This window comes from Bos javanicus, chromosome 11, assembly GCF_032452875.1.
Source record: "Bos javanicus breed banteng chromosome 11, ARS-OSU_banteng_1.0, whole genome shotgun sequence".
In the NCBI taxonomy this organism is placed as follows: domain Eukaryota; kingdom Metazoa; phylum Chordata; class Mammalia; order Artiodactyla; family Bovidae; genus Bos; species Bos javanicus.
Genome location: NC_083878.1, coordinates 71507646 through 71520479, shown reverse-complemented (window position 1 = coordinate 71520479; position 12834 = coordinate 71507646). Strand labels below are relative to the sequence as shown.

Below are 12834 nucleotides of genomic sequence, written 5' to 3'. Positions count from 1 at the left end.
ATATTCCATTCCCTGTGACTAATTTATCATTACAAAGCAATGGACTGGTATTATGGGGATAGAACACACTAACCACGTGAACTTGGAATATTTTAGTACCTAATTTCCCATAGTAAACTAACAAGTTAGCATTCTGGATGTATGTCACCTACCCCTGGGCCCTGGCCCTGCAGTTGGTGTGCAAACAAAATTGAGTTTCTGAGCTCAGAAGGCTCAAAAAGAATATAAATGTGCTCCTAAGGTCTCTTGGAGAGAGCCCGACAACCTGGCTGTGGTGTTTGCATTGGCAAAAGGCTGAGAATGAGTATTTTAGTTTTCTATGAGCATTTACTGCAGTGATGCTGTGATTCTTATCACTTGTCCTTTTCATGTGATGAATTTTAATATTTTCCTTGTGTCCAGTCATGCAAGTGTAAACTTTGCTTGTTCATAGTGGAAAATTATTTTAATGTTGTCTTATATTTTATTTATTAAGATTTTTATTTAGTTATTAGAGCCATACTCATAAAAAACTATTGTGACTATCTTGTCTGTTTATGGGAAATAAAACCATATTTCCTTTTATTTCATAATGTATATAAATGTTGAATCACTGCATTATGAAACAGATGTAATATATGTTAGTTATACATCAAATAAAAAATTATATTTGCTTTGTGAAGTAGATTGAAAAGTATAACATTCTTATCTATTTTTGGAAAATTTAGAAACATTCTGCACCAAACTGATTGGCCAGAGGCATTTTTTAAAACGGTAGTTCCTAATAACATTTCTTTTTTTGTAATTTTTTTTTCATTTTTCTTTTCCGTTTGCTGTTTCTGGGTACTTCTTTTTTGTTCTCCAGTTATTTTGAATTTTTATCCATTTCTGTTTAACTACTAAATTTATTAGCAGATAACTAAAATTTATATTGCCCCAATTAAAAAAATACTATTTTCTAACGTGTAGTCTTGATTTAATAAAATGATTTTTCTCTGGATTAATATTATATTTTGCTTGTTATCTTTTTTCTGCTCTTGGTTTTATTTTTGCCTTTTCTGATTTTAATTTGATATTCTATTTTCTTTTCCTAAATTCTTTTAGACAGATTCTTATTTGTTTTTATTTCTTTCCTTGGTAATCTATACAGTTGACAAGCCTGATTTTCCTTAAGATGGCTACCTGACTTTTGAAAGTCCTATGAATTGAAATGCTTTCTTTATGGATATACATGTAGGGCCATACCTGCAGCCACTAGTAAATCATTTGAGAATTGCCTTCTTAGTCTTCACAGTCAAATGATTTTATTACCTTTCATTTGTATAGAGATAGGAAGCACAAACAAGAAGGCACTGGAAAGGAGACTATAACTAGAAGAGAGAAAATATTATCTGTTTATTTTTTTTTTTAATGCCACAGAGAGAAAACAGCCAGGAAGTGAGCTGTCAAATGAAAGGGCAGATGAAGGCTGCTGGTCCACGGAGGTGTAACCCTGAATTCAAAGTCAAGGGGCTGGCCCTCTGCCAAGCCAAGCAGGAAGTGGCTTTAACATCATCAGTTGTGGGGCCGTTCGTTTATCATGGTTAGAAGGGACCAAACTAGAAACTGATGCTGCACAGTCAGGCCAGAATTTGCCAACAAAGAGTTTATACACAGAGAAGGCAACTGACAGGTGTCATTTCCAGGTGCACGAGCCAGGATCAGTGTGTGCAGGAAACAGGTGGGCCAGGTGTTCCAAGGTGATCTGGGATAACAGTGACAATGATGGTGGCCACAGTGATGGCCACCCTTTATTCATGGTGTAACTGATACCGTCATTTTGTATAACTACTCCCATTTTACAGTTGAGGAAACAGAGGCTTATCCAGGTGTTAAATAACTTACTCAGCCAACTGGACATAGCAAGCAACCAGGGGGAGAGCCTGATTCTCACTAGCTTGTCTAATCTGGAAGCCTGCACTCTTTCTACCTTTATCACATGGTCAGGAATCTAACATGCACAGACACATTCACACATGATTCAAACGACTGACACAACAGGATTACAGCTGCTGAACCTAGGATGAAGTTTATATGTTTTTCCAAGTGTGGTTTTTCCATACTTGGTGTATGTCAACAAGAGCTGGCAGGTATGTGTGAGGCAAGGTCTCCTGAATTCCTGCCACTGAGATTCTAGTTCTAACGCCCTCTGCCTACTTCTCTCCCCTGTGCCATAAATGAGAAAGTGTAAGTTTTCAGAGCAGAGTGAGGGCTGAGGTAGAGCCTGTCTTCCAAGGCTGTGAATCAAAGGGCTTCGCCTTCAGTTGCCCTGCTTCCCAGTCTGTGTGTGAGGACTCTGCCGGCCTCTTGGTTTGCTCTACTTCATAAATTGCAGCCTGTGCAGGCAGCCAGCCGGGTTGGGAGAAAATATTTGTTTATATTTATTTTTATCTCACCTTCCTAGAATTTCTACTGTTTGTACATGTTTTATGATATTTGTAATGTATTAGCATAGCAGTCTATGTATATAGCTTTTCAGTAAATACATAGAAGATATGTTGATCTGAAGCCCAAACTTTAAGAAAAAATTTTATTGAAGTATAGATTACAATGTTGTGTTAATTACTGCTGTACAGCAAAGTGTCAGTTTATACACACACACACACACAGGCTTCCTTGGTAGCTCAGATAGTAAAGAATCTATCTGCAATGCAGAAGGCCCAGGTTTGATCCCTGGGTTGGGAAGATCCCCTGGAGAATGGAATGTCTTCCTAGTCCAGTATTCTTGCCTGGAAAATTCCGTGGACAGAGGCTGGTGGGCTACAGTCGGTGGGATTGCAAAGAGTTGGACACAACTGAGCAACTAACACACATACACATATATACATACACACACATCTCTTTTTCATAATCTTTTCCATTGTGGTTTATCACAGGATATTGAATATAGTTCCCTGGGCTATACAGGTTATCCATTCTATATATTGTTTTTAATCTATTCTCTATGTAGTAGTTTGTATTTGCTGATTGCAAACTTCCAGTCTATGCCTCCCGCCCACTACACCCCCAGCTTGGGAGCCACAAGTCTGTTCTCTCTGTGAGTCTGTTTCTTTTTTGTAGATAAGTTCCTTTGTATCATATTTTAGATCCCATATATAAGTGACATCTTTTGATACTTGTCTTTCTCTTTCTGACTTATTTTACTTAGTATGATAATCTCTGGTTGCAACCATGTTACTGCAAATGGCATTATTTCATTCCTTTTTATGGCTGAGTAATATTCCATTGTATATACATACCACATCTTTAGCCATTCGTTTGTAAATGGACATTTAGGTTGTTTCCATGTATTGGCTGTTGTGAATAGTGCTTTTATAAACCTGGGGGTGCACATATCTTTTTTTAAATTAGAGTTTTGTCTGGACATATGCCCAGGACTGAGATTGTTGAACCATATGGCAATTCTATTTTTAGTTTTCTAAGGAACCTCCATACTATTTTCCATAGTAGCTGCACCAACTTACATTCCCACCAGCATTATAGGAGGGTTCCCTTTTCTTCATGCCCTCTCCAGCATTTGTCACTTGTTGACTCTTTAATGATGGCCATTTTGACCTGTGTGAGGTGGTACCTCATTGTAGTTTTGATTTGCATCTCTTTAGTAATTAGCATAGAGAAGGCAATGGCACCCCACTCCAGTACTGTTGCCTGGAAGATCCCATGGACGGAGGAGCCTGGTGGGCTGCAGTCCATGGGGTCGCTAAGAGTCAGGCATGACTGAGTGACTTCACTTTCACTTTTCACTTTCATGCATTAGAGAAGGAAATGGCAACCCACTCCAGTGTTCTTGCCTGGAGAATCCCAGGGACAGAGGAGCCTAGTGGGCTGCCGTCTGTGGAGTCACACAGAGTTGGACACGACTGAAGCAACTTAGCAGCAGCAGCAGCAGTAATTAGCAGCATTGAGCATCTTTTCACATGCCTACTGGCCATCTGTATTTCTTCTTTGGAGAACTATGTCTTTAGGTCTTCTACCCATTCTTTGATTGGGTTATTTGTTTTTTTGTTGTTGAGTTGTATGAGCTGTTTGCAAATTTTAGAAATTAAGCCCTTGTTGGTTACATCATTTATGAATGTTTTCTTCCATTCTGTAGGTTGTCTTTCATTTTGTTTCTGGTTTTATTTGCTGTGCAAACGCTTATAAATTTGACTAGGTCCAATTTGTTTATTTTTGGTTTTATTTCTATTGCCTTGGAAGACTGACCTAAGAAAATATTGATATGTCAGAGAATGTTTTGCTTATGTTCTCTTATAGGAATTTTATGGTGTCACATCTTAAGTGTTTAAGTCTTTAAACTATTTTGAGTTTATTTTGTATATGATGAGAAGGTGTGTTCTAACTTTATTTACCTGTGGCTGTCTAGCTTTCCCAGCACCACTTGCTGAAGAGACTGTCTTTTTCCCACTGTATATTCTTGCCTCCTTTTTCGAAGATTAATTGACTATAGGTATGTGGGTTTATTTCTGGAAACTAAATATTTTAAATTGATATTTTTAATTTAATGCTTTTAAATGTTTGGAGGTCAGTATTCTAGGGCAGTAGACTCCAAACCTGATGAGCGGTTCAAGCTCTTGATAAGTTGAAAAAAAAATCCATTATTTTTGTATCCATATTTTTGTATCTGGGCCACGTATCCTTGGCCCAGATACGTGTACTGAATCATAATGGCCAGGGGTAGGGCCCAGTAATGTGCTTTTAAATAAGGACCAGTGTTGGAACCACTGCTCTAGGATATGGTTCCTAAAAACTATCTTATTGCTTATAGTTGCTGGGAAAAAATCTTAGTGCCAATGGTATCAAATAGACAGTTGGAAACCTATAGTGCTTTGAAGAGTATTTATGAATAGGCTTACTTGTTGTTTGTTTTCCCCTGTGGAAAGGTAAGCTCCAAGAGGTGGTCATTATCTTTCCTGTTCCCCACTTGTTCCTAGAATCGTACTTGACACATAGAAGTGTTCAGTAGTAAATATTTGTTGAGTAAATAAAGAGACCCTTTCCCTACTGTAGTTAGTATGTGTCCCCGCTTTCAAGTACCAAAGAAAGAATTGGTTTCAGCTGTGCTGCTGTCAATTTGAAGTAATCTGATAAAGTCCTTGGTTATTCCACTCTTATTGCAATGTTTTAATGTTCAAAAATTATGTAAATTCTCATATTTTATTACATTTGTAATGCCATCAAAGAAAGTAGTGGAGGTTGGAAGGTGACATAGAGAATCACTTTGATTTCATTTCTCACTTCACATCCCTGTGTCTTTAAGGAACGGGCTAAGCTACAACTTGGTCATTCTCCAGATCCAAGAGGAAATGGATTGTAGCAGTTGTGCCTTTGTAGAGCAGATGTTTTGGTTGGAAAGACTGTCAGCCATCTGACTCATAATAAATCCTCAATTCCAGTAAATTCCCAGTTTTCAGTTACAGTAGGTAGGATGCAAGAAAACAATGTCTTCCACTTTGGGAACTTTGAGCTTGTTTCACATATTACCACTACCCCCTGTGCATTATTGTGTGTGAAAGGATGAAATACTAGGGGAGGTTAAGAGCAATTCCAGGAATAGACTCAGTTGGTGTTTGTAATGGAGACCATTGGAGGTAAACCAAAGCCACGGACTTGCCTGACATAATACTAATGATGAGAAACATGATAGCATTGAGTTTTCTTACACATTCCCCTATTAAATCATTTTTAAATTATACTGATTTGAATAATATATAAATAGGCTTATAGTTGCCTATTGTCTTATGGGGAGGATTCCCTTTTATTTTTTTCTCCATATAACTTTGAAAGTAAATATATGATTACTTACATGTTATCTTGAATTTTAGAAATTTGTTTTATGGGGAAATCTATTCATACATATAAGCTTCTCAAAATTCTGCCAAGACCTATATCCAGTGTTTTATATGATAAATCAAGATTACAGAAATGATAATAAACATTTCACATTTTGTATTATGAGCTTGGTGGAGGGAATTCATTATTGATGAAGTAAACTGGCATCTCATTGTTCTCCCTCTGCTTTTATATAGCAGTCAGTTTCTTTTTAACCATCACTAAAGTGAGCAGAATACCATGATCTTCATAGAGATAAATGAGGAGTTCAACATCTCATTGCTTCCTCAGAGAATGACAGTCCAAGCGAGAGCACCATTGCTCTAGTCAGGAGCTTGAGATTTCTGAAAGCTCCTTCTTTTTTTTTTCTTAATATTTATTTATTTATTTTGGCTGTACTGGTCTTAGTTCCAGCTCGTGGGATCTTCATTGAGACATGGGGGCTTCTTAGTTGCTGGGCATGAAAACTTCTTTGTTGCGGCATGCATGTGGTATCTAGTTCCTTGACCAGGAATTGAACCTGAGCCCCCTGTAATGAGCGACCAGCATCTTACCCTCTGGACCATCCAGGAAGTCCCTCTGAATGCTTCTTAGGTGACCTCTTCTACCAAGTAAAACAATAAAAGTTTGGAAGGAAGCAGTTCACTTGTCCAGAACTCCTGACATTTCCTGGATTGGTCTTTGGCTTTTTTCTTACCTAGTATCACATTATTTAGAAGTAATACTATTTTCTTTATACTCCTTCTGTATTCTTTTGTTCTTTCTGTTTTTAGCTGATTAAGTGGTCATTGTATACTCAGAAACCTCATTTAACACAGTATGTTAAGTGCTCATTTTTTTGGTCTTTATATTCTAAGGCACATTTGTACATCTTCAGAATTGCTGTCTCATCTCTTCAATGACAGAAAAGGTAGAGAAAACAGTGTTCCTGAATTCACCCACTGATAAAATCTGAGACGTGGGAGAGTCATAGCAGGAGGCAAGAGGCAGACGATTCTGACTGCGACATAAAGGGGAGAAAGCAGAAGTGGTTAGTTCCGTGAGAACATGTCTTATTAATCTTGTCTCTCCTGTGGTGAATCACATGATGCCTTGCACGTAGCAGGCTACTGGATTGTAGTGGGAAAAGCAGGGGCTATGAGTGAGAGAAATCTGAATTTATTTTCTGATGCTCCACTTACTAGTAGAAGATTTTGGACATTTTGCTTAATCTCTTGGAGAAATTTTTAGATCTGCAAAATAGAGATGACAATGTCTATCTTGAGGGTTGTTGACAATGTAAGTTTAGGTATGATGTGTGGTACCCAGACAGAAATCAGCCTTATTAAACTATTTTCTGTAAGAAACTGGAACTACTTTAGGTGTCAGATCTTGACTCCAGGATCAGGTGGAGGTCAGCCATTCCTGGTAGATAATTGTAACCATACCTGGCAAAATTCCTTAATTTGGGGGAAAATGGCAGTATTTGGAGAAATTACTTAACTGTGTTGTGATTTGAGAATTATATATATTTTATTATGCAGTTAAGCATAAACATGTACCATAAGACTTTAAAACGTGTATAATGGGTTTCTAATTTAAGATTCCAACTCCTCTCCTCCTTTTTCTTCCTAAAGAACAGTGTCTTTGTATGGTCTGGTCTGGATTTTTATCATCTATTAATTCTTTCCTTTTTTATATTTGGAACAATATCAAATTCATACTAGAAATGTAAGAACAATACAAAGCATTTTTTTTAACCATTTGAGAGTAAGTTGCAATGTGATGCCCTTGATCTTCATATACTGTAACATATTAAAAATAAGTACATTTTCCTACACAATTCCAGTATAGTTATAAAACCGGGAAATAAACATTGATGTAGTACTACCATCCAATGTAAGACCTTATTCAAATTTTGCCATTTGTCCCCCTGATTTCCTAATGGAGAGAAGGATTCCACTTAGAATCATGGATTCTATTCTTTTGTCATGGCTCTTCAATTTTTAATAGTTCCTCAATTTTTCCTTGCCATTCACAACCTTTTTGAAGATTATAGACCAGTTTTTTAAAATGTGTGAATATGGGTTGTCCGATGCTCAGCCATGATTGGATTCCACGTATGCATCTGTGGCAGGAATAGCACAGACGTGGTGCTGTGTTCTCACTGCACCTCAAGTGGCACATCTGATCTGTTTACTGATTGATATGATCACCTTGATGACCTGTTTAAATTGGTATCTGTAAGGCTCTCTACAGCAAATTTGCTTTTTTTTAAAATGTAATCAGTAAGGATTTTGTGGGGTTGTCCTTTGAAACTATACAAATATCCTGTTTTTCATCTAACTTTCTTTACAGCAGCATGGACCCATGATTTCCTGTTTGAGTTAATGGGCTATATAGTCTGGTAGCATCATTGTTTATTTTGATGCTCAGTGTTATTTCTATATCTAATCTGTGTGTATTAACCAACCATGTTCATACTGATACCTCCATTTCCAATTTAATATGTTGAATTTGTTTATACATATTTGTATCTTTCTTCTTTGAAAGCGATAAATCCCATTATCCATAATATATTTTGGATATACTTCCCATTGTCTATAATATATTATAGCTATATTACATTGGTTATATATGTAACCAATATGTAACCAATTGGTTACATATGTCCCAGTGTTTCTGCTGTCCCTCCGTCATGTGGGCACCTTCTGCGCTCCACTTGGGCTCAGACATCCTGCACCAAATTGCCTTTCTATGGGGACATCCTTCGTGTTCTGCTCTGGCCCACTGTAGAGCTCCCCCTTCCTGCATTTAGTCTCGCCCTGCAAGCTGCTAGAATGTTCTTTGTAGAGCAGTCTGATCATGTCATTACTTTGTTTGTAATCCATTATTGCCTTGCCCTTAAAAAAACAAACTCTTTGGTTGTGTTGCTGCCTGAGAACTGGAGAAGGTCCTTGATTCGGGGCTGCAGCTCTTCAGCCGCCTGACAATGTCACCTCATTTAGTAGAACAGCCACTGCCCCTGCACAACAACAACTGTGAGAGAGGTGAACAGTCTCTGCCACTGCCTGCTGGCCTCAACAGTTCCTGGGTGGAGCTCCCCGTGAACAGCAGCAATGGCAACGATAATGGCAATGGGAAGAATGGGGGGCTGGAGCACGTACCTTCCCATACTCCATCCACAGCGGGGACATGGAGAAGATTCTTTTGGATGCACAGCATGAATCCAGACAGAGCAGTTCAAGAAGCAGTTCTCACTGCAACAGCCCTTCCACAAGATGGGCAGGTCATGTTTGATATGGAAATGCACACCAGCAAGGACCATAGCTCTCAGTCAGAAGAAGTTGCAGAAGGAGAGAAAGAAGTGGATGCTCTGAAGAAAAGCATAGTCTGGGTGTCTGACTGATCCAGTAGACCTGAAAACATTCTACCCAAGGAGTTCCACTTAAGGCACCCTAAACATTCCATTTCCTTAAGCATGAGTTAAAGTGGGGCCATGAAGAAAGGGGGGATCTTCTCTGCAGAGTTTCTTAAGGTATTCATTCCATCTCTCTTCCTCTTCCATGTTTTGGCTTTGGGGCTCAGCATCTACATTGGAAAATGACTGAGCACACCTTCTGCCAGCACCTACCGAGGGAAGAGAGGAGCCCTCAAGCCAGTGTGTGACTTGTAATGTGGTGTCTTCTCACAGTAATTCATTTGAACTTGAGACCATTGTAAGCATGACCCAACCTCCACCCTCTTTTAACATATCCAAGTTCCAATAATTCTCAAATCCAGTATTTTATTCCAACTTTGTTGAGGCATTTTACTAAGCTCATTCCCTTTTTGGCCTGTAAAACACTTTAGAATTTTCTAATAAGAGTTTACTCTTGTTTAGAAATTCGCAACGGCTTCTTTTCTGCAGATGCCACCAGCGGATTGTAATTTTGTCAAGAATGCCATTGTCTCCTCTCAGTACCATCAGACCTGGAACTGCATCCTTCATGGTATAAATCTTACTCTTGCAAGATAACTCCCACCTGTCTCTTCAAACTAGATCAGGTTGCAAATGATACGAAAGCTTTGGTGTTTTGTTTTTCAAGACAAAGACAAGCTTCACTAAACTTATGAAAAAAGAAAACAAAAACAAATAAAACAGACAAAATAAGACACAAGGAAAAAAAATATCCTGGGCACTAAAGTTATTAAAAAAAAAACAAAAAACAACTCCTTGGCTGAAATGGATCGAAGTTGTTTATGGTCAGGCCCTTAAACTTGTCCCGGAACTTTCCTGTGGGCCAGTGGGCCAGTGGCTAAGACTCCACAGTCCCAATGCAGGGAGCCCAGGTTCCATCCCTGGTCAGGGAACTAGATCTCACATGCCACAACTAAAGATCCCACATGCTACAACTAAAACCCGGTGCAGCCACATATTTATATATAGACTCATTCAGCTTCATCTGTCACCCCTCCTCACTAGTATCCGTTGTTTCAGCCTTTCTGAACCCTGCCCTGGGTGTGCCATATGCCTCTGTACCCCCATATCTTTCCACGTGCTCTTCTTTCTTCCTTTCACTTCCTTATACTTTCTATTCCTTCAGAGCACTGTGATTCCTTCCAACTAAAAGCATTATCTCCTTGATGTCATTTAGTCACTAAGTTGTGTCTGACTCTTTTGCAACTGTAGTCAGCCAGGCTCCCCTGTCTGTGGGATATCCCAGGCAAGAATACTGGAGTGGGTGGCAGTTTCCTTTTCCAGAGGATCTTCCCGACACAGGGATCGAACCCCCGTCTCCTGCTTGACAGGGGGATTCTTTACCACTGAGCCACCCGGGAAGCTCAACGTTATCTCCTTAAAAAGCTGCATGTGACAGTCAGTTTTGCCCTTTCTTTAACTCCTTTCCTTTTTTCTACCAGAAGTTCACACCTGCATTATAATATACCTTTATTCTAACAGTTTTAATCAAATGGTCGGTTATTATTTTTTTATTGTTTATTTAGTTTTCCTACTTGTCTCTGAAGATTTTGAGGGTGTGTGTTCCTAGCACCTTCTGGGTGGTGCCTAACACATAGTAGGGCATTAATAACATGTTTATAGGGATGAATGAATGAATGAGTCCTGAGGTCAGCACCAAAGATATAATCAGTATAGAAGGAGAATGTGGCGGATTCATTTCGATATTTGGCAAAACTAATACAATATTGTAAAGTTTAAAAATAAAATAAAATTAAAAAAAAAAAAGAAGGAGAATGGAACTAATTGAAGGCAGAAGAAAAGAAAAGAAATCTGCAATATATTTTGCCCACGGTGCATAGGCTATAGTAGGTCCAGTCACGGTTTATCTTGGGGAGAAGCCCAGTTTAGTTTGCTGAGGCATTGGGAAGGTGTTCTGTCTGCCCTTGTATTTTTTTTTAATAGTTTGATTATTTGTTTTTTTAACATAGTTCATGAAACCTGTTTTGGATTATTGTGCAGGTTTTCTTGTACATTTAACCAATATTTGATTCTGTAATTAACAGACCCAAGAGAGCCTGGAACTTAAAGGGTTCAACCTAATCTGCTTAATTACATTCTTTCATGCTTATTTGATATTAATATAAAGGTTTTTTTAGTAAGTTTAATCCACATTCCAATGTGAACCAGAAATGTTAAGCTGTTAATAGCTTCCCTGGAGAATTGCAACTTGCTTGGATGCTTCAGTACTTTGATCATCATTTATGCATCGTGAAATGTCACAATTTCTTTTCATAAGCACAAAACTGCAAATGTTCATCAATTGGTCTATCTTCAACCTGTTATTAGCTTAGAAATGAAGTATTCTTCACTAACCCAAGCCAGTGATAAAGTCTAACTCAATTTTTAGTTGATCTAAATCTAGTCATCAGCATTTCTATAATTAGTCAAGTTCTAAATAACAAAGCCACATACTCAATAGTTATGCTAAGTCCAACATTGAGTTTTTCATTTTGGGAACTTTTTAGTATAATATGTTCTTCATAAGAAAATTTCCACTCTTCATAACTTCCTCCTCTTTGGGGGTCTTACATTTTCTTTTTGATTCACACAGACCTCATTTAGTAAGTGGCACAGTTTTTGAAGCAGATTTGGATGTAGTAGATTGATGTAGTGAAAAGAAGCATTGATGCAAGAATCAGCAGTCATGAGTTTTGGTTTCAGCCCTGTGACTAATCAGCTCTACACATCAGACAAATCACTTCCCTTATCTAAGTTTCTCCATCTATAAATCTACGAAGTGTGGGTGTTGGGATCAATGGCTACGAACTCTATTTTTAATATAATAGAAACCTTCTTACAAGTGAAATATTTCTCCCGGTGTCCAGTATGCAAAACACAGTAGTAGTTGCTCTTAAGACACTTGTAGGTACACATGATCCCAAGTTTTCCTCAGAGCACGAGGTTACAACCCCTGGCCCAGATCTCTAAAGGTTTTTTGTTTTTTTTTTAACATTCTCTGATTTTATTTACCCTTGACTCGAGTCCTTTCACCTTTGGCACGTTACCAGTATCATTGACCCAAAGGGGATAGTGTCCACAATACGAGCTCTCTTGATCTGGCCCCTTTCTCTGGCTCCTCCATAGCTTATGGATGTGGCCAGTTAGAAGAATTTTTGAGAAATATCTTATTGTACTTTTCAGCTTCTACCACAGTTCTTTCCTCCATTAAACTCTGAGTTTTTGGAATATGCCACAGAGACTTATTTTTAAATCCTAAACTTTGTCTACGATACCTTCCACAGCCCCGTGTGACATCACAGTTCCTCTGTGTTCTGTTTAATCACAGGATGAATATCTCAGTCCATTGCTTTTCAGTTCTCTCTTTATTTTTGAACCTGTTTTCTCTTCCTTAAATGTCATTTCTCTAAGTCAGTGCTTCTCAGACTTTAATGTTCTAGAGATCATCTAGTCCTTTGTTAGAAGTGTCCCCAAGGTGAAGCTGATGCTGTTGGTCTGATTAGCGAGGCTCCACCCACATAGGCTTCAGCTGCTGGCTGTTCAGGAAG

At 38.4% G+C, this 12834-nt stretch overlaps 1 protein-coding gene and 1 pseudogene across 5 annotated transcripts in view; both read left to right on the top strand.

Moving 5' to 3' along the window:
• The window catches only part of BABAM2 (BRISC and BRCA1 A complex member 2), a 438330-nt gene that overhangs the window by 204090 nt on the left and 221406 nt on the right, over positions 1 to 12834 (top strand). The window lies entirely within an intron of this gene.
• LOC133256450 (BCL2/adenovirus E1B 19 kDa protein-interacting protein 3-like) overlaps positions 1 to 12834 on the top strand; it is a 48014-nt pseudogene that overhangs the window by 18078 nt on the left and 17102 nt on the right.